General features: G+C 44.3%; 1 protein-coding gene across 3 annotated transcripts in view; it reads right to left on the bottom strand.

Annotated features, from left to right (window-relative positions):
• The window catches only part of SMOX (spermine oxidase), a 61,870-nt gene extending 50,740 nt beyond the window's left edge, over nucleotides 1–11,130 (bottom strand). For 2 of the 3 annotated variants that reach the window (XM_080814672.1, XM_080814669.1), the window contains exon 1: nucleotides 11,064–11,125. The gene's annotated coding sequence lies outside the window, so the exon portion shown is untranslated. Of the gene's footprint in view, nucleotides 1–11,063 lie in introns of all 3 variants that reach the window. The other variant, XM_080814668.1, reaches the window with a different exon arrangement.
• Between the last annotated feature and the right edge of the window lie 8,541 nt (nucleotides 11,131–19,671).

The raw sequence follows: 19,671 nt of genomic DNA, 5'->3' as shown, positions 1-19,671 counted from the left end.
TGTTGTGTATATTAGTACTTCATTCCTTTTTATTGCTGAGTAGTATTCCATTATATGGATATACCAGATTTATTGTTCACTAGTTGAAGGACATATGGGTTATTACTTATTGGGAGACAATGAATAAAACTGCCATAAACATTTGCATATAGATTTATGTGTGGACATAAGTTTTTATTTCATTTGCATAAATACTTAGAAGTTGGATCACTGGATCATATGACTATAGTGTCATAACATCTCAATAATAGTTTTAATCTACTTTTCCACAATGGCTAATGATGTTGAGCATCTTGTCATGTGCTTTTTTATCACCTGTATATCTTCTTTTGTGAAGCGTCTGTTCAAATCCTTGCCCATTTTTTATTGGGTTGTTTGTTTTATCATTGAATTGAGACTTCTCTTTATATTCCACTTTTTGATCAGGAGAAGAGCCTTGAAATGATCCCATCATGTGTTTCCTTTAAGCCATATTTTTCTCTCGTGGCTTCCATCACATATTTCAAAATAAAGGTTGTCATGGTCTTTCTAACGGTACCGAATACTCTGGCATTAAAATTACTTTTTCTCAACCTCCTAAAGCATTTGGTAGCAGGGTTTTATTTTCCACTCAGAAGCTCTTGAGAATTGGGTTAAGTGGCAGAGCCAGGAAAAGGGAATGTGTCTGGTGTTGGGAAGTGAATATAGTGGAAAAATACATAAACTCGTTTACTTTTCTTTCTTTATTTATTTCTTTTTCTTTCTTTTGCTCTTTGCCTATTTTTTGCTTCTCAGCCCTTTCATCTGAGTTCATTTTCCTTCTACCTAAAGCACTTACTGAACAATTGTTAGTAAAGTTTGGCTGGGTATAAACTCAGAATTTAGACTTTACATTTAATGGAAATGCCTTTATTTCACCTTTCTTAAAAGGTGTTTTAGCTGGGTATAGAATTACATGGATTTTTTTTTCCCCAACACAGTGAAAATACCGTTTCACTTTCTTCTCATTTCCATTACCAGCTAACTAAAATTTATGTCCTTTTCTGCCCTCTTTGGCTGCTCTTTAGATTTTTCTCTGTGTCTTTGGCCCTCTGTAGCTAAGTGTAGATTTCTTTTTATGTACAGTCTAGAATTTAGCTTCTTGAATCTGTGGGTTGGTATCTTTCAATTGTTTCAGTAATTTTTCAGCTATTTTCTCTTCAAGCATTGCCTCTGTCCTTGTCTCTCTTGCTCTTCAACTTCTGGAACTTTGATTAAATATATATTAGAACTTCTCACTGTGTACTCTCACTCTCTGGCCCTCTCTTTGTATTTTCCCTCTTTTTGTCTCTTGAGCTTATTATCTCACTATTCAAATAAATGCCCAAAACATGATCAAGCGTAATGCATTGGGGCGTCTGGGTGGCTCAGTCATTAAGCATCTGCCTTCAGCTCGGGTCATGATCCCAGCATCCTGGGGTTGAGTCCCACATCAGGCTCTCTGCTCGGTGGGAAGCCTGCTTCTCCCTCTCTCTCTGCTTGTGTTCCCTCTCACACTGTGTCCCTCTCTGTCAAATAAATAAATAAAATCTTTTTTAAAAATTACTTTAAAAAAAAAGAGTATTGTACTGGGTAGACTGGTTGCCAATGGCTCCTGAAGTCTATTCTAAATGCCTATTAGGTAATCCTCCATTGGTTCAACCAGAATCCATCCATTATGGTATGCAGCCACAATAACATCTTTGGGGAAAATACCACTCTCAGAAATTGCTTTATGATTTAAAATCAGGGTGACCCAATTTACTTGGGACAGTCTCTGTTATCCTTATCACCTCCATATCCACACCCCCTCTTTTACTCTCGTAAGTATTCTGGTTTGAAAATTAAAATATGAACACTTTATTCCCATTAAATATTATGGCCTCTTTTGGGGTTAGTGGCAGCTACATATATCAGCAAAGTGATTACCTTATTTTGGAAACCTGTGCTTATGATATTAATTTCCTTAGTGCTTTTAGAATGGACAGTACAATTTTGAGGTTTTTAAAGAACATGTGATATTGTCATCATTCCCTACTTGCCTAAAATCACAGTTTCATTTTCCCTGATTGAATCACATCACTAGAAATTAAACTGCTTCTGTTCAAAGTCAGCAAAAAGCTTTGGGGAAACTGATTTTCAGAGCTTCAGCAATAGCTCCCACATGATCCACCCATCACACCAGCCTCTTGTTTTTGAAATGTCTTTTGTTCAATTTGAGGGGTTTGGGATTTTCTCCTGCTTTGAGTTGCATTGCGTGGTGAGTGACAGGCAAGCTTTTGGGCCATGACACAGTTTTACCTACTTATGGATATCTTTATTTTATTTCATGAAGTCCCTCCTTGTTGTTTTGTGAGAAGAAGTAAAATTACAGAAATTCCTCCAACATCATGTACAGGCAGACTTCGTTTAATTGCACTTCATATATATTGTGTCTTTTAAAAATTGAAGGTTTGTGACAACCCTCCATCAGACAAGTCTATCAGCACCATTTTTCCAACATTTGCTTACTTCATGTCTCTGTGTCACATTTTGGTAATTCCTGCAATATCTCAAACTTTTTAATTATCATATGTGTAATGTAATACAATATGATATGATATGATATGATATGATCAGTTCTTTTTGATGTTAACTATTGTACCTGTTTAGGAACACCACAAACCATGCCCCACATGAGACAAAAAGCTTAATAAATGTTGTGTGTTCTGACTGTTCCACCCACCAGTCATTCCCCTATCTCTCTTCCTCTCCTCAGGCCTCTCTATTCCCTGAAACACAACAATATTGAAAGTAGGCCAATTACTAACTCTGAAATGGCTTCCAAGTGCTCAAATGAAAGGAAGAATAGCACATCTCTCATTTTAAATCAAAAACCAGAAATGATTAAGCTCAGAGAGGAAGGCAGGTCAAGAGCCAAGATAGGCTGGAAGCTAGGTCACTTGTGCCAAAGAGTTAGCCAAGTCATGAGCACAAAAGAAAAGTTCCCAAAGGAAATTAAAAGTGCTACCTCCAGTGACACACAAATGACCAGAAAGTGAAACAGCCTTGGTGCTGATATGAAGAACGTTTGAGTGGTCCATATAGAAAATCAAAACAGCCGCAACATTCCCTGAAGCCGAAGCCTTCTCCAGGGCAAGGCCCTGACTCTCTTCAATTCTGTGAAGGCTGAGAGAGGTAAGAAAGCTGCAGAAGAAAAGAATGAAACTAGCAGAGGTTGGTTCATGAGGTTTAAGAAAAAAGCATCCCGACAACATCGAAGTGCAAGGTGATGTATCAAGTGCAGATGTAGACGCTGTAGCAAGTTATCCAGAAGATCTAGCTAAGAATGAAGGTGGCTACACTAAACACCAGACTTTCAATGTAGATGAAACAGCCTTCTACTGGAAGAAGATGCCATCTAGGACTTTCATAGCTGAAGAAGAGAAGGCAATGCCTGGCTTCCAAGTTTCAAAGGACAGGCTGACTCTCTTGTTACAGGCTGATGCATCGGGTGGCTTGAAGTTAAAGCCAATAGTCATGAACGTCCCAAAAATCCTAGGGCCCTTAAGAATTATGCTAAATCTACTCTGCCTATGCTCTATAAATGGAATATCGAAGCCTAGATGACAGCAAATCTGTTTACGACATGGTATACTGGATATTTTAAGCCAACTGTTGAGAACCACTGTTAAGGGGAAAAAAGAAAATATATATTTTTTTTTCTTTTTTGAAAGATAGATAGATATATATATCTATCTTTCAAAATATTACTGCTCATTGAAAATGCACCTGGTCACCCAAGAACTCTGATGGAGATACTCAAGATTTATGTTGTTTTCATGCCTGCTAACACAGCATCCCTCTGCAGCCCATAGATTGGGGGGTAATTTTGACTTTTAAGACTTAGATTTAAGAAATACATTTTGGGGGCTCCTGGGTGGCTCGGTTCGTTAAGCATCTGACTCTTGATTTTGGCTAAGGTCATAATCTTAGGTTTGTGAGATCAAGCCCCACATTGGTCTCTGAGCTCAGCATGGAGTCTTCTTAAGATTCTTTCACTCTCCCTCTGTCCCTCGCCACTTGCTCTCTCTCTTTCTCTAAAAAAAAGAAAAAAAGAAATACATTTTATAAGAACATAACCACCATAGATAATGATTGATCTGATGGATCCAGACAAAGTAAATTGAAAACATTCTGGGAAGGATTTACCATTCAAGATACCATTAAGAACATTCATGATTCATAGAAAGAGGTCAAAATATCAACGTTAATGGAAGTTAGGAAGAAGTTGATTCCAACCGTTATGGACAACTTTGAGGGACTCAAGACTTCAGTGGAGAAAGTAGCTGCAGAGGTAGTAAAACTAGCTAGAGAACTAGAATTAGGAGTGAAACCTAGAGATGTGACTGAATTGCTGCCATCTCATGATAAAACTTTAATGGATGAAGAGTTGCTTCTTACGGATGAGCAAAGAAAGTGGTTTCACGAGGTGGAATCTACTCCTGGTGAAGATGCTGTGAAGATTGTTGAAATGACAGCAAAGAATTTACAATATTACATAAACTTAGTTGATAAAGCAGCAGCTGGGTTTTTTGAGGATTGACTCCAATTTTGAAAGAAGTTCTACTGTGTGTGAAATGTAACAAAAATCATGGAACATGACATTCATGAAAGGAAGAGTCAATCAAGTAGCAAACTTCAATGTTGTCTTATTTTAAGAAATTGCCTACCCTTATTACGGTGAGCATAGAGTAATGTATAAAATGTCAAATCACTATGTTGTACACCTGAAACAAATACAACATTGTATGTCAACTGTACTTCAATAAAAATAGAAAGAAATTGCCACACCCACCCCAAACATGAGCAACCACCATCCTCATCAGTCAGTAGCCATTTACTGAGGCAAGACCCTCCACCAGCAAAGATTATGACTCACTGAAAGCTCAGATGATGGTTAGCATTTTTAGCAATAAAATGTTTTTTGATTAAGGTATGTATGTTTTTTAGACATAATGCTTTTTCACACTTAATGGTAAATGTGCCTGTCAGCAGCTCATGGCCCCTTCTACAGAGAATTGTCCTCTGTTGATGGGAGCCATTTCACCTGGAAGATTTGCCCTCCCTCCCACTCCTAACAGCAGTCTGTATTCAATTATTGATTGGGTAGGAGTATAAAAGTTCAGCCCACTTGCCTCAAAGTGGGACCAATTCTGTGTCCATTCATACTTCAGAGCTCCCCATGGATCAGGCCTGGATGGGTTCCAGCTGAGATCATATCCTTGCTTAACTCCTTCCTCTACCATATCCAGCTTCCCTCAGCTTCCTTATTCTGAAAGCCCTCTCCTCTCTCAATAAATCATATGCACAAGAATCCCCTTTTCAGACTCTACTTCTAGGAAACATGACATGTGATTGGCATATAACTATAAAGGATAATATTAAAAAAGAAGAAAGGCTGAAAATTATTGAGCTTATCAGTCAACAATAAACATGAGGGGAAAAATAATAGAATAAATCTGGAAAAACAGAAGGAATGAAATAATAAAATTTGGGAATTAAGTACATATATAATATATATGATATGTAAATAAAGTGATATATATTTTATATGTATAAAATATATATATGATAGTCTTCTTATGATATATATCATCTATATTATAAGACTATATTATATATCATAAGAAGAATATATTTAACATATAAGAAGGTACAACCTAACAATATTAAAAATGAAAAAAGATGCATAATAATAGAAAATACAAATATTTACACTGTAAACAACTATAAACTGTGAAGTCTTTTGCTACTAAACTTAAAAGCTTAGATGAAATGCATAACTCCCTAGAAAATACATCTATCCAAAATTGACTCAAGTGGAAATAGAAAAGATAAATAATTCCATAAACACTTGAAAAATTTAATCAAATGTTTGAAAACCTATCCCTTTAAAAAGGGGCTCTGTTGGTTTTATAGGCAGTTTCTTCAAAGCATTCAAGGAATAGATCATTCCAATCTCATGCAAACTCTTCCAGAAAATAAAAAAGAACATGTCCCAAATCATTTTATGAAGTCAGAAAAACCTTTTTGGATTTGATACCCAAACCAAACAAGAACAAAATGAGAAAGAAATATCACAGACCAGTATCACTTATAAGCATAGATATAAAGGTTCAAAACAAAATTCTACAAACTATGTACAAGAATGTATTTAAGACAACAATACATTATACCCTCATTAGATTTACCTCCAGAATTCAGAAATAGTTCAACATTAATATATATTGCTCACCTCATTATTAAATTTCAAAAATACACAAGATTATCTCAAATGGAAAAATAATTTTTTAAATCATGTCCATTAAAAATTAAAATTCTTAAATATCTAGAAACAGAATGGAACTTCCTAAACCTGATAAATGATGTCCACCAACATCTTTTTTTAAAAACATACTTAGGGACACCTGAGTGGCTCAGTGAATTAAGCATCTGCCTTTGGCTCAGGTCATGATACCAGGGTCCTGGGATCGAGTCCTGCATCGGACTCCTTGCTCAGCGAGAGCCTGCCTCTCCCTCTGCCCTTCCCTCTGCTCATGCTCATGCGTGCGCGCTCTCTCTCTCTCATAAATAAATAAAATATTTTTAAAAAATTAAATTAAATTAAGAAATAGAATAAAAAACATACTTATACACAACTCATGAATCATTGAACACTGCATCAAAAACTAATGATGTACTATATGTTGGCTAATTGAATTTAAATTTGAAAAAAGAAAAAATACTAAAGAGAGAAGTGTTCCATTTTTACTCTAAAAATTCTATAATAAGACAAGGAAACCCACTGTCATTTGCTTTTATTTGTACTGGAAGTCCTGGCTAACCTTCTTCTAAAAGTTCAGGAAAACTAACTTGATATAGAAATAACCAATAGATAAATATCAAAGCCAAATCCCATATGATGTTATTATAAGAAAGAAGGAGATAAGGAGCAAAATAACGTCTCTATAGACAGTAAACATGGGCCAGAAAGATGTGCCCACAAAACAGATTTTAAAATGTAATCTTCTATACCAAAATGAGCTAAAAGATAATGAGATTTTATAAGATATGAAATAGCTACATAAATCAGAATAGAAAAAAATTAGAAATAAGGTGCAGCACTTAGAGAATTTTGAGTAAAAATAAAAAGTCATTTCAGAAATGAAGACTAAGCAAATGTCCTTTTAGGGGCACAACCAGGGAATTGTATACATCACTTCCATTTGTATTTCATAGGCTTGGCTACATAGCTACATCCAGCTACAGAGGAATCTGGGAAATGGGGTCCTGGCCAGTAACCAAGCACCTAGAAAAACTTCCACTGCCATAAAATAAAAGGAAAATAGAGAAGATGGGGTATATCTAGTAATCTTTTTAACAGTCCACCACTTTTGCCATGCAAACCCTTGTACCCACACATAGAAAATCTCTTGCCCCACCCCAAGGGAGATAACCCCCAAACCCTATCCAATGAATGACTCCAGCTCAAAAGTCGGGAACCCTACAAGACGTCCTGCTCTCTCCATCAGGCCTTGATACATTTCTCTGTGTTCAGTGACCGATAAAATAAATGTTATCTGTTCCCCAACACACATGGGGCTATAGACAATGCTGGAGTGGAAACAGGGTAATGGCGACAAAAGCTCTCCTTTGAAAAATGGGAGAGTAGGGAACCTGCCCAATAGTCAATAATTCAAGCTATGATCAAGCCTCACAGAGGGGGGAGCTCAAGGGTAAGAGTCATGAGACTCACTGCCCTGACAATGACATGAGGTCCTTGGTTGGCCTATTTGGTTCTGGTCCATTTCCTCATTGGTCCTAACATTGCCCACTTGGAGATCAGTTCTTCTCAGTTAAAAAGTGGACTTTCAAGCATTTGCACAAAGACCAGGGCTCTACAGAGCTTTCAAAGCTGGCTTCAGGTTTGTTTGTTTTTTTTTACAAACCTGGTTCAGGTTGTTTTAATGGTTTTAGACCAGGCTTGGAGTTTCTTTCGTAGTCCAGCCTCTTCAAACCCCTAGAAGGCTTCAGCTGTATTTATCCACATTCATTCTGATGCTCAAGTAACCTTACCCAAAGAACATATATTTTTTAAAGATTTTATTTATTTGAGAGAGAGCACAAACAGGGGGAGCAGCGGAGGGAAAGGGAGAACTAGGCTTCCCGCTGAGCCAGGAGCCCAACATGAGGCTCCGTCCAGGACCCTGCGATCATGACCTGAGCCAAAGGCAGTTGCTTAATCAACTGAGCCACCCAGGTGCCCCCATCTTGTTTTGTTTCGTTTGGGTTTTGGTTTGTTTTTACATTTGAAAACTCGTAACTTTTTGTTTAACTTGATGATAACTGCCTTAAGGGCAAATGAAATAATAGACTTAGATGTTCCAATGTGTGTTTTTTCCCAAAACTACCAATGAATTCTCCAATTCTTAGAGGACGCTGACCAGGTGTCCCACAATTCAACTCAATTCTGACACTATCTACCTGGAAATAGCATCAGATCCCACATGTTAAGGGCTCAGTCCCACAAGACTGACCTCCCCACCCCATCCCACTGGCCACTTCAGATACCAATGCCAACTAAGAGTCCAGGTTGTCCTCTCTCCGGGGCACCTGGCTGGCTCAGTTCGGTAAGTGTCTGCCTTCGGCTCAGGTCATAATCCCAGTGTCCTGGGATGGAGCCCCACATCGGGCTCCCTGCTCAGCGAGGAGCCTGCTTCTCCCTCTCCCTCTACTGCTCCCCCTGCTTGTGCTCTCTTGCTCTCTCTTCCAGGTTGTCCTCTGTGCACCTTTTTTTTTTTTTTTTGAGAGAGAGAGAGAATGTCTTGCGAGAGGGCCAGAGAGGAGGGAGAGAAAGAATCCTAAGCAGGCTCTACCCTTAGCATGGAGTCCAATGCCCTGAGATCATGACCTGAACCAAAATCAAGAGTTGGGACACTTAGCTGACTGAATCACCCAAGTGCCCCTTCTGTGCTTCTGACCACAGCTATAGATTGGGGGTTCTATGGCCTCCTCCTTGGGTTTGATTAGTCTGCTAGGACAGCTCACAGAACTCAGAGAAACATTTTACTCACTAGATTACCAGTTTATTAGAAAAGGATATACTCAGGAACAATCAGATGGAAGAGAGGCATGCATAGGATAAGGTATGGAGGAAAGAGCATGAAGCTTCCAAGCCCTCTTCAAGCACGAATTCTCCCAGCACCTCCGTGTGTTCATCAACCCAGAAATCCTCCCACCCCTGTCCTTTTGGGGTTTCATGGAGGCTTTGTTACATAGACCTGATTGGATAAATCATTGGCCATTGGTGATTGAACTCCATCTGCAGTCCCTCTCCCCTCCCTGGAAATACTGGGTGGGTGAGCAGGAACTGAAGTTCCAGTCCTCTAATCTCACAGTAGGTTCCCTGGCAACCAGCTCCCACCCTTGGGCCTTTCCAAACCTCACTTAATTAACATAAACTCAGGTGAGATTGAAAGGGTTTTGTTAAGAGTATCAAGATGCCTGTATTACTCTTATCACTTAAGAAATCCCAAGGATTTCAGTTGTTTTGTGCCAGAAACCAGGGGCAAAGGCTAAATATATATTTCCTAAGATAAATTACAATATCACAGATAGGAAAGAAACAGCTGTATTCTGATCTTCACTGTTGGACAGATGCCCATTGGACAGCCAACACCCTTCCCATATATGCTTGAGAAAGCCTTGGATCCTGGCCTATCTCTTGCTTAGGATGCCTTTTAAAAACCGCCTCTCAGGGATACATCTCTTATAAACCCTGTTAATAGGTATCTGGGATGGTCCACCTCCAGGGTCCTCATGCTGGGGTCACCCCCTCATGCCAGGTGACCCCTTGGAGAGGGATCCAAACAATCCTCTTTGCTTCCTTTAACCCACCTAGCCCCTTTAACCCACCACCTCTGTGGCTACAGCTACTCCCCATACAAGCACATTCCCATTTAGATCCGAGATAATTAGCTCTAGGCACAGTCTTTTTACAAATCAAATCTCTTGGGTGGTACAAAGGCCAGTCTACCGCGCCCTACAAGTTCCAAGGGCATATATTAAGCTCTCTGAGTAGTATCATCCAGGGCCCTGTCATTTGACCCTAGATAAAGGGAAACACCACTCTCCCTCATCCCAAGGGAGATAGAACCCCTAGCACCAGCGCCTGCAAAGAAATTCTAATTTTCTACCTCCCACCCCCGCCTCACCAACCTCTTCGATGGGCCAGCATGGGGAGAGTCATCTAAGGTTCCCAAAGCTGGTGTTTGACACCTCTCCCCACATCCTGTGTGGGTGGTCTCACAGGACTTCCCCTTGGCACTGACGTTGGGATGGTGCCACCTATTCTCTCCGCTGAAATCAAGACACAAAGAGACCGATCCTGCCATAGGCATTAACATCCTGCCATATTCAAGGGTGACAAACAAGCCAGCAGATGTCTCCAGACCTCAAGGATATTTTTCAACTGGGAACATTAGGCTAAATTAAGCGCTTCCTCTGTGGGAGGGAATGTTTGGGGGGGGGGGGGGTTGTCACTTAATTCCAACTCTTTTTCATGAATGAAAAAATAAATAAATAAAAAGCATTCACCGGGAATATCCTCACAGCTCGGAAATTCCACGGTCAACTCGGCTCCCAGCACCACTTCCTACTTCAGAAGGAAGACGGGTTCCGTTCCAGATATTCTGGGCCCAGCCTTGGCCGGCTTCCCTGGATGGTGTGTTTATTTGGCAATTGCCATATCCTCCCCGCTCCATGTCCCATCAGAGCTTCCCTCCTCCCCAGCCACTTACTAAGGGACAGGGGAGAATGGGAAGACCCTTTTCAAGGGATCTCTCGTCCCTCCTCTCTACCCATCCAGCCCCACTCTCAACTCCTCCCTATCACTCAAGGAGCAAACCCTATTGGCCTCTCCCTGCCTTCATTGTCCTTAGCACTCCAGCCCCTGGAGCTCTTACTTCTGCCCCTATTGCTCAGTGGAAACGATTCTTCATTGATAACACCCTCAGAGGACCTTTGCACATCCTCGTCTGACTTACCCTTTCGGGATCATCCGACCCATTAGCCACTTCCTCCTTCCTTGGCAGCCCTCTTGGGTTCCTTGGCACCAGGGTCTGGCTTTCCTCTTTACCATTCTGGCCACTCCTTTTCAGTCCCCTCCTTCTAACTCTTAAATGTGGCAGTTCCTCCAAGTGCAGGGCTCAGCCCACTTCTCTGCAGACGCCCTCTCTTCCTAGGCATGCTTCACTAGTCATGCATTTGCTGGAGCCCCACAAATCTGTACCCGCCGTCTAGATGAGTCCCCTGACCTTTCATATAAACTCCTGACTATCAGATGTCTCCGCTTGGATGAGCCTCAGGAACTTCAAACAAAACACACGCAAAAGGAAGCTCATTTCCCCACCCACCCACCCATAAAATCCTATTTCTTTTTTTAAATTACCTGACTCATCAAAGGCACCATATCGGTGCAGCTGCTCAAGCCAGAAGTGTGGATGCTTTATCCAGTTTGACTTATCTCCCTGCTCACCCTCCCACATCCACTCAAACCCAGCCCCTGCCGCGTGGACCCCTCCAACACCCTCATATCCATCTACTCAGGTCCTCACTTTGATTAACCCCTGGATGACTGTAATACTTCCGGTTCTGTCCTCCAATCCATTCTCTCTTCTGTGGCTCGTGCATTCAAACAGTATTATTGACTAGGTGGGCAGAGAAATTTTTCTAACGTGAGCATCTAACCAAGGCGACTTCTGCCAATCCTGACCTGTCCCTGGCTCCCCATGCTCCCCATGGATCCTTCAGGGCTCAGCTCAGATGCCCTCCACCTCTCTGAAATACCCTCTGTGACCATTCCCAGCCTCTGGGAGGCTCCCCTCCCTGGCCTCCTCCCCCAGCACCAAGTCCTAGAGCATCCCACAGCACCCACAGCCCTCTGCCTAATTGCCTGTTTCCTGCCCAACACTCGGGACCGCAGGCTCCCAGAGAACAGGACTGGGTCTCGGGCTGAGCTGTTCTACTCTGAAATGTTGGACAAAGAGCTGAATAACCAAACAGGGTCTATCTGGTAACGCCAGGGGAGGCTTCGTGGAGGAGGTGGGGCTTCCAATAGACCCTGAATCTGCAGCCCATCTAGACAGGGGAAGCAGTCCAGAGAAACATCCTGTGCAGTCAAATGGGCTGAGGAGGGAGGGCTGACGGTCACTGAACCAGATTGTGGGACATTCCACATGAAACTGCCATCTGGAGTCTTTGGAATCTTGAAATGTAGATGACGTATTCAGATGTGTTCAGAGGTGAAGCACATCACAATTTACTTACAAATGTTTCAGGAAAACGTACCTATGTATAAATAAAGCAAAGATTAAAAAAAATTAGCACTTTTGAACCTAGGTGGAGGGGTATATTGCACACCGGACGGGTGTTTGCTGTACTGCTCTTCCCACTTCTTTCTGTGTGCGGAGAGGTTTGCGTAAGACCAAGTTGAGGAAGTAAAAGCTTTCCTCCGATAATGGGGGATAGGAAAGGAAGCTGGCACTCAAGGAAGGGAGGTGGGGGTGTTTGTCATTATTTTGTGGTTTCATTTTTAATTGTTGTACACATAATTCGTCCTGGTTTTAGAAAGTCTTAATGCAAATAAAAGCAAAGCCATGAGTAGACAGCACCCAGAAGCCCCAATCCCAGGGGAAAAGAGGCTATGTTTTCCTATATTTCTGTCTGATCTTTTTATATTTTTGTTCAACTAAATTCCCCTTCTCTGTCACCCCCAGGCCTCTGGATATGTTTAGGGTGAAAATAACCCAGGTTTTGCTGTTTTTGCTCCCAACTCAGGATGTTAGACCCCTCCCGTCCCAAAGCAGAGAGGTGCTGGAGCCCAGACAGGTCATCGCACTGTCATCGCACTGTCCTGTCCAGCAACAGCTGCCATGCTCCCAGGGGGCTCCTACAGGGTAGCAGGTGAGATCGGTAGCAGTCAGCAGTCGTGAGGCCCTGGGCGGAAACAACACAACACGGAGGGCATGACTGACAACTTCTGGGGGTTAGAGGGGGTGATGGGCCATGAAGGGACTTCTGGCCTTGGTTACTATCTCTCTGTAATGGAACCCGAGCCCCAGGCTCAAGCATGTAAATGCACCTCTAAGTACACACCTGCAAACACATCCCTGCACACACAGACATACACACGCACCTCTGCACGCACACTCACACACATGCACGCACGCCATCTGCTCTGATACCCAGCAGGGAAGCTAATTCATGCCCTGCCTTTGGTTTGGTTTGGTTTGGTTTTCCCTCATTGAAGACAGCAAGTAAACATTTTCCTCTCTCTCCTCTCAGGAAGGGCAGTTGGGGAAGAGAATAATCGCCATTTTTGTTTGTTTGTTTGTTTTTAATTTCCCTGGGAAACATGTCCCTGTGATGTCTTGACCGAGGACAGATTCTTTGCGACCAAGCTGAGTCTTTGAGACCAAGAGGAAAATGGCCCCCTCCCCCCAGTGGTGCTCAGCAGCACTTGAGATGCTGGTGGGGGGGCAGCTCCTGGGACTGCAGAAGGCCCTCCTGACTGACTTGAAACCAGCTTGCAGGGGACAGGAACCCAGCATAGTCATCTTGGTAGGCAGGGCCTTGGAGCCAAGTTTATTTTTATTTTTCCAAAGCAAGTCAATGGACTTTTTCTTTCTACACCAGAGTGTCACGGGGTCACTCATACCTGTTACACCAATGACAGCTCTAGGCATTTGGAATAAGTAGCAACTTGGAGCAATTAAAGTCTAACCATTAAAGCCTTGACCTAATTCACAGAGGGAATTGGGAGAGTAATTCCCACCAATATGTCCCACCTTGAGATAAAGGGTCAGGCTGTGACATCTCAACCATCGGTCCTTGGCTGCGGCCCACTGGTGGGGGGCAGGGGAGGCAAGTGTGTACAGGCGTTTCTGGACGTAGAGATTCAGCACTGGGCAGCGCTCAAGCAAAGGGTCAGCTGGAAGCTGTTAGCAGCCAGCACTCACTTCCAGGAGTGGGGGGAGGGGAGCGATGGGTTACCTGCACATCCAAGAGATCTAAGCAGGTACCAGATCCTCCCCTCCTGCCCCTTGGGGACCAGCAACGGCTGCATGCTGTTCTCACTGCAGCTCCAAGGGCTTCTCACACTTGAGCAAGCATTCTGGGGGCAGGGATCTCCTGCAAACACACATTGCTGCCCCCACCCAGGTTTGGTGTGGGGCCTGAGAATGTGCATTTCTAACAAGTTCCCTTCCGGTCTGAAGTCCGTTCTTTGAGAGGCACAGCTCTAAGCATTTGGGACAAGCAATCCCAAGCGCTTAAAGGCTGAGTTATGAGAACAGATGGGCTTTCTTGATAAAATGGCATTAACATGTGCTCAGCTCCCTGTGCAACACCAGTTCAGGGCAGGGTTTGAGGGAAGCACAAAGAGAAGGCGGGAGAGGCCCCCAGTGGAAAAGGCTTAGCTGCCAGGACAGGAGGCTCTTACCCTGGCTGGGAGCCTGAGCTTTCTGAATGAAGAATAGGGACAGGGAGCCCTGGCTTCTCTCCTGGAGGCCACAAGGACTCGGGCTCTGAGAGCCACTTCCAGGCCTTCACACCCCACTAACAGCTCCCAGGGAATGGGGCTCTCCTTCAGTGGCAAAGCAGACCAAGAAGTTCTCCCTACAGCTACCCGTGAGAAGCCAGGACCTGAGAGCAGAAGGGACATGTCCATGGACCCAGCTCGCAAGAAGCAAACTTGTGTTTGATCCCAGGCCTCCCGAGTGTCTCTCACAAGCAAAGAGAGGCCTGTTGTGTGGGCACTTCTGTCCTGATCCCTCTCACACTCAATGGCAGGCCAGTGGAGCAAAGCATCTGTGGTTCTCCCACCCCAGCCAGTGCTCTTAGCCTTTGCAGGGTCTGGGAAGCTCTCTGGACATTCTCACACAAAACACTTCACACACCAGATGCATGGGGTTGCTCCCAGGGCAATGCAATTCATTTCCCCAGTGGCCTCCAACTGGGTTGTCCTACAATTTAACTCCATTCTGATCCTATCTACCTGGGGGTAGCCTCAGACCCCACAGGTAAAAACTAGCTCCCAATTCACAATGTTAATTATTAAAATTTAATTTTTATCAATACAAAATTAATAATTTATTAATTTATTATTTTATCATGTTATAGTTATAATTTTAATTTATAAATTAAATCTTATTTTATTTATATTTAATTATTTATAAATAATTTTATCTAATTAGTTATAAATAACTTTTATTTCTAAATCATTTATATTTATACATGTTATATATAAAAATATTCATAATAATTATATTTAATTATTTATAAATAATTTTGATTTACAAGTTAAATTAATAAAACATATTTAATTCATAAAAAATATTAAAAGGGAACTATCACCTGTTCCAGCAAGGCCACTTCTGGGGAAGTATCCAAACAAAATGCAAATAGGATCTCCAAGAGATTATCTGCACCCCTGACTTCACTATGATTCACAATAGCCAAGATATGGAAACAACAGGAGTGTCTGTCAACAGGTGAATGGATAAGGAAGATGTGGGATGTGTGTGTGTGTGTGTGTGTGTGTGTGTGTGTGTGTGTGTGTAAATGGAATACTGCTCAGTTCATGAGAAAGAAGGAAATCCTGACATTTGCAACAACTTGGATGAAACTTGAGGACATCATGCTAAGTGAAATAAGCCCTGCAAAAGCAAATACTGTATGATCTCACTTATGGAGCTTAGAAAGTAAACCTTAGAAGTCCTGATCACAAAAAGAGAAATGGTAATTCTGTAGCAAGATGGCAGTGGAAACCAACTAGGGTGATAATCATTTTGCTATATGTAAGTGTATCAAATGAACACAATGTATACCACTTAAACAATGTTATATGTCAATTACATCCAGATAAAGCTAGGGGCAAATAGACTGCTCCTCACCTCAAGGGCCAATCAGAAGTCCAGGCCACCCCTACTTCAGACTGACCAGCTGTAAATCAGGGCTCCCCACAACTCTCTCCTCAGCTCCAGTAATTTGCTAGGGTGCCTCACAGATTCAGGGAAATATTTACTTATACTTTCATTACCAGGTTAATAGAAGAGTTACAGATTAGCAACCAGATGAAGAGGTTCCTAGGAATTTGGGAAGCCCATCCAGAGGCTATATAGGGACCGGCCCCCCAAATCACCTCATTAGCATACACGCAAGTATGATCAGTAGGACTCATTACAAATAACAAAAGACACTTCTATCACCTAAGAAATTCCAAGGGTTTTGAGATACTCTGTGCCAAGAATGGAGACAAACACGAAATACATGTATTTCTTATTATTATACTCCACATAAACTGCCTTTAAGCAAAAAGGGAATCCTCTTTGTTCATATAATTGAAAGTTTCTAGGGTAGCCAGCTTTAGGAATGGCTTATCAGGGCTTAATGTCTGCTTCTCAGCCCTGCTGTTTTCCTGGTTGGCCTCTGTCCTGGATTTAAGGTTAGGAGGCCCAGACCTCATTATCCCTCAGCAGGTCCAGCAAGAAAGAACCTCTTCTTGGTAAGGAAGATCCTGGGATCAGCTTTGATTAAGGCTGATTGGCTGATTGGTTTAGGTCAATGGTAAGCTAGGGGACTGACAGGAAGAGGAGTTGAAGGGAGAAAAACACCAGGAAAGGAAGAGCTCTTCAGCAAGTGCTGTCTACAGGTCTGTCTGCCTGGCTGTCTGCTCACCTGGTCGCCTAGTTATCTGATTCTCTGCTTATCTGATTACCTAGTCACCTGATCAAAGGGGATCTCTCCGGGGCTGAGGTGCTGACTGAGGAAACCAACTTGCCTCCATCAGGCCCTGAAGCTGAAAGGAAAAGTCACAACATCTAGGTCCCTGTTTCCCAGTTCACTGTAAATGGAGGCTCCCGTGGACATCTTTGGGAAAACATGAGGGAGGTTCTGACTTCTGCAAGAAGCCAGGGAGTGGGCCTTGACTGGAGTTCCTGGATACTCACCCCCTGACCTAGCTGTCCCAAGGGACTGGGAGCTACAAAAGTCAGATTTGGGAGTACAACAGAGAACAAAGATGCTTATACCAGTCAGGATCCCAGAAGGAAATAGATGCAAATTCAATTCAGGAAAATCCTGGGAGAGTTTGATAAAGGGACTATTTACAGAGAGGCTTGGGCGGGGTATCAGGACATCTGGGGGTGGGGGAGGCAGAATGTGGGGGGTAACAGTAGTGACAACTGGACTCTGTGATGAGCCCAGGGCCTGGCCAGCCAAGGGGAGAGGGCTATCAGCTAGGAGAGTCAGACCCTAAAGGCAGGGATGGCTCTGTGGAGGAAGCTGCCTCACCAGAAGCTGGGACCTGGGACATGGACCCAGCCAGGATAGGAGTTTCTGGGAGGGAGCTGGTGGAAAAGTGCCCCACCCTTCTCATTCCCGTCAATTTCCTGCTACTGCTCCCACTGGTCACACTCCAAGGGGAAGGCACAATGCCCGCAGCCCACTGGAGCAATCACACAGCCCAGAGTCCTGAGGCACAGAGCTAGGGGGGAGAAGCTGGGAGGGTGGGCCTAGAGAGAGCTGGGAGCACCCCTGAGTGCAAGGAATACGTCTGGGGGCTCTCTAGGGGCTGCTGAAACCTAAACCCAAAGGTCTGATGATTGCCCACGGAAAAGGAAAGGGGCCTCAACGGATCCTCCCCATACCCCAGAGCAGACACAACCAACACAGCAACCCCTGTGGGTGGGGCTGGGACCCGCTGGATGGGAGACAAAAACGGCCCCTCAGGCTGTTAGAACTCCAGGACCCTGAAGCGGGGGCAGGGCACCAGTGAGAAAGACCACCCGCACAGAGAACACTGGCTCCAAGTATCTCTTGGATACTTGGATATCGGGACAACAGATGTTCTGAGCTGGGGAAGGGGTACATTTTGACTCCGTGTTCTTGAATCCTCTCTGAGCAGCTCCCGGGCCACACCTTAGTGCAAGGGAAGTTCTGACCAACTTGAGCGTGCTGACAGAAGGATCACAGTCAGAGGCGGGCTGTAGGCAAGTGCCACCGGGGCCTCTACGCAGGGCCCTACACGTGCCTTACTTCTCCCTTGTCATTGTCTGGCAATTCTGTATCATTTCATAACCTGCATTTCCTAAGCCTCATAACCTGCGTTTTCGTGTTGCGCAGAGTGCCCCAGATTGCGTAGCTGGTCCTGGCTACAGTTTGCTAGCTTTTGCAAAGCCTGCCTAGAAGAGGGTGATGGGCCCCGCCCCAGGCCTCCTGCAGAGACCGCACAGATTGCCGGGGTAGGAGAGAGAGTTCAGCTGTGGGGTGGGGAGTGTGACTTTGGAGTCCCTTACATCCAGCCACACAGAGGAAAGTCTACTGCTTCCGGGGGCAGGAGCAGCCCCTCGCAGAACAGGGAGATCAAGGGCAAACCATCCCCAGGAGACAGCCACAGAGGACTGTGGAGTCCCAGTGACACTGACTATCGGACAAGGCCTGTGCCCCCAGCCCAGGCAGGCTGCAGGCAGAAGGGCCACATCCAGGTCCCCAGCCCAAGACAGTCCAGGTTCCGAGAGCACCAGCTGCCCTGGCCAAGGTGCCAGGGTCATCTGGCAGTCCCTGGTGCCTGGTGTCCTCTTACACCCTATGACATCAACAGGGGCATCTTAGATGTCTGGGGTGGGGCGGGGGTGGGGTGGAGGGAGGAGCCTGAGCCAGCCCGTGTGGCCCAAGGGCAAGAGGTCAGGAGTGGTGGGGCAGGAAGCCACCAGAGCTCCAGGCCCCTTTGGGTCTCCTCCATCCCTCATCCACAGATATTCTGACACGGCCACTCCTGTGGGTACAGGAAGTCACAGAGATGGGCTAGAGAAGGGCGAGCGCTAGGTCTACACCCTGACAGCAGAAATCTAAGGACCCCTTCTCCATGGGGCAATAATCAAGCCCTTCCAGCAGTGCCATGAAATAGACACAAGTATTATCCTCATCGCACAGAGTTTGACGCACACAGGGTAGCAGCAGCCAGAGGATGCCCCAGGCAGAGAGAGAGGAGCCGACTGCTGGAAGTCATGACCTTGGGGAGATGGGTGGAACTCAACAGCACCCACTGCCTCTGGCGAAGGTGTGGGCCTGGGCACCCTGACTGTAGTGCAGAAAGGGAAGCTGGGTCGCTGGGCACGGAGTACACGGTCTGCAAGACCCTGGGCTAAAAGCCCTTTATCAACCAGCTCTCTCTCCTAATAACCCATGAGAGAAGCTCTTACTAATTGCCGCCATTTCAGGGACGAGAAAAACAAAGCTCAGAATGATGTTGTGTTGCCCGGATCACACCCAAAATGGCAGAGCTGAAATTCAAACCCAGGTCAGTGTGAGTCCAGGGAACGTACAAAAAGCACGGGGCGACATGGAAGATGCAGGAGGGAGGAGATGCTGTTGGAGACAGACTTTCTTGCCCTAAGGAGCCGCTGAAGATTTCTGAACCAGTAACACAATCGGGTTAGGGGCTCTCAAGAGGTCCCTCCAGCGCTGTTGGGGAGAGCAGAGGGATTTGGGGCCAGATTGGAGGCAGAAAAGGCCATGAAAGGTTTTTGCATTTGTAGGTGCTTGGCCTAGCCCATGCTTACCAGTGGTCCTGTGCTGCCCCCAGGTGGTAGT

The sequence above is a fragment of the Martes martes genome (assembly GCF_963455335.1).
Source record: "Martes martes genome assembly, chromosome: 9".
NCBI lineage: Eukaryota > Metazoa > Chordata > Mammalia > Carnivora > Mustelidae > Martes > Martes martes.
Note: the sequence above shows the minus strand (reverse complement) of the source record. Positions and strands in the feature narration are given on the sequence as shown.